A 2,500-nucleotide genomic window follows, 5' to 3' on the forward strand; every position below is an offset into this window, starting at 1 on the left:
TGACATGGACCCATTTATCACTTATATACCATCGCCATCGGTGTATAAATCATTCCAGTCTGCTGTACTGTTTTCCGTCGTGAGTGAAATTGATATTAAACGACAATGACCCACCTCCGCCATGATAGTTATTTGGTACGGTTTGGAATAAAAGCTCTTATTATAAGATTTTATCACCGGTTATAAACAACCAATGAAGCTACAAATGGCGTTTTAATATCAAATTCACGCTACCTCGAGTATCTCCGATGGACAATTATCACCGAAGGAAATTTATATAAGTGATAAAAACAGTACCACTGGACCCAGAACCCTTTATGGACCCATTCTTTGACTCAGTGGGCGCTACCACTGAGTCATCAAGAGAGGTATAAATCATTACGGGTCTGCTGTACTGTTTTCCCGTCGTGATCGGGATATGTATTCCCTTCGTGATAAGCCACCTCCGCCATGATAGTTACGTTGTTAATGCGTTTGAATTTGCTCTTATAATGAAATTTTTAGCTTCGTGATTTATATACAATCATGGCTGATGTCCATTTAATATCAAATTCAAACGTACCAACGAAGGTATCTCGATGGAGAATTATTGCCGAAGGAATTTATATAAGTGATAAATGAACAGGTACCACTGGGACGCAGAACCCCGACTCGGTAATGATTTTACCCTCTCTTGATGGCGGTGGTAGCGTCCACTGGAGTGCGTTGAATGGGTCCATGTCAAGGGTTCGCGTCCCAGTGGTACCTGTTCATTTATCACTTATATAATTCCCTCGGTGATAATTCTCCATCGGAGATACTCGAGGTAGCGTGAATTTGATATCAAACGACATTTGTAGCTTCATGATTGTATATAAATCACGGTGTGATAAAAAAATTTCATAATAAGAGCTGCGTGTTCCAAACGCATCAACGAACTATCATGGCGGAGGTGGGTCATTGCCGAGAGGTTATACACTTTCCGCTCACGCACGGAAAAACAGTACAGCAGACTCGGTGTGATTTATACCTCTCTGATGGCGCTCGTAGCGCCCACTGATGGAGAATGGTCCATGTCAAGGGTTTATCCCAGTGGTACTCCGTTCATTTATCATTTATATAACCCCTTCGGTGATAATTTCCATCGGAGATACCGAGGTAGCGTGAATTTGATATTAAACGACATTTGTAGCTTCATGATTGTATATAAATCACGGTGTGATAAAAATTTCATAATAAGAGCGCGTGTTCCAAACGCACCAACGAACTATCATGGCGGAGGTGGGTCATTGCCGAGGCTAAGTACAATTTCCTCGCTCACGACGGAAAAAACAGTACAGCAGACTCGGTAATGATTATACCCTCTTGATGGCGTGGTGGTAACGGTCCACTGGAGTCGTTGAATGGGTCCATGTCAGGGTTCGATCCCAGTGGTACCCGTTCATTTATCACTTATATAAATTCCCCTCGGTGATAATTTCCATCGGAGATACTCGAGGTAGCGTGTGAATTTGATATTAAACGACATTTGTAGCTTCATGATTGTATATAAATCACGTGTGATAAAAAATTTCATAATAAGAGCTGTGTGTTCCAAACGTACCAACGAACTATCATGGCGGAGGTGGGTCATTGCCGAGGTAGGTACAATTTCCCGCCCACGACGGGAAAAAACAGTACAGCAGACTCGTAATGATTTATACCTCTTGATGGCGCTGTGGTAACGTCCACTGAGTCGTTGAATGGGTCCATGTCAAGGGTTCGCGTCCCAGTGGTACCTGTTCATTTATCACTTATATAAATTCCTTCGGTGATAATTTCCATCGAGATACCGAGGTAGCGTGAATTTGATATTAAACGACATTTAGCTTCATGATTGTATATGAATCACGGTGTGATAAAAATTTCATAATAAGAGTGCGTGTTCCAAACGTATCAACGAACTATCATGGAGGAGGTGGTCATTGCCGAGGTTAAGTACAATTTCCCGCCACGATGTGGAAAAACAGTACAGCAGACTCGGTAATGATTTATACCCTCTTGATGGCGCTGTGGTAACGTCCACTGGAGTCGTTGAATGGGTCCATGTCAAGGGCCCGCGTCCCAGTGGTACTCTGTTCATTTATCACTTATATAAATTCCCTTCGGTGATAATTCTCCATCGGAGATACTCGAGGTAGCGTGAATTTGATATTAAACGACATTTGTAGCTTCATGATTGTATAAATCACGGTGTGATAAAAAATTTATAATAAGAGCTGCGTGTTCCAAACGCACCAACGAACTATCATGGCGGAGGTGGGGTCATTGCCGAGGCTAAGACAATTTCCCGCGCTCACGACGGGAAAAACAGTACAGCAGACTCTCGTAATGATTTATACCTCTTGATGGCGCTGGTAAGCCCCACTGGAGTCGTTGAATGGGTCCATGTCAAGGGTTCGCATCCCAGTGGTACCTGTTTATCACTTATATAAATTCCTTCGGTGATAATTCTCCATCGAGATACTGAGGAAGTGAATTT

Source organism: Macrobrachium rosenbergii, chromosome 54 (assembly GCF_040412425.1).
Source record: "Macrobrachium rosenbergii isolate ZJJX-2024 chromosome 54, ASM4041242v1, whole genome shotgun sequence".
Taxonomy (NCBI): Eukaryota; Metazoa; Arthropoda; class Malacostraca; order Decapoda; family Palaemonidae; genus Macrobrachium; species Macrobrachium rosenbergii.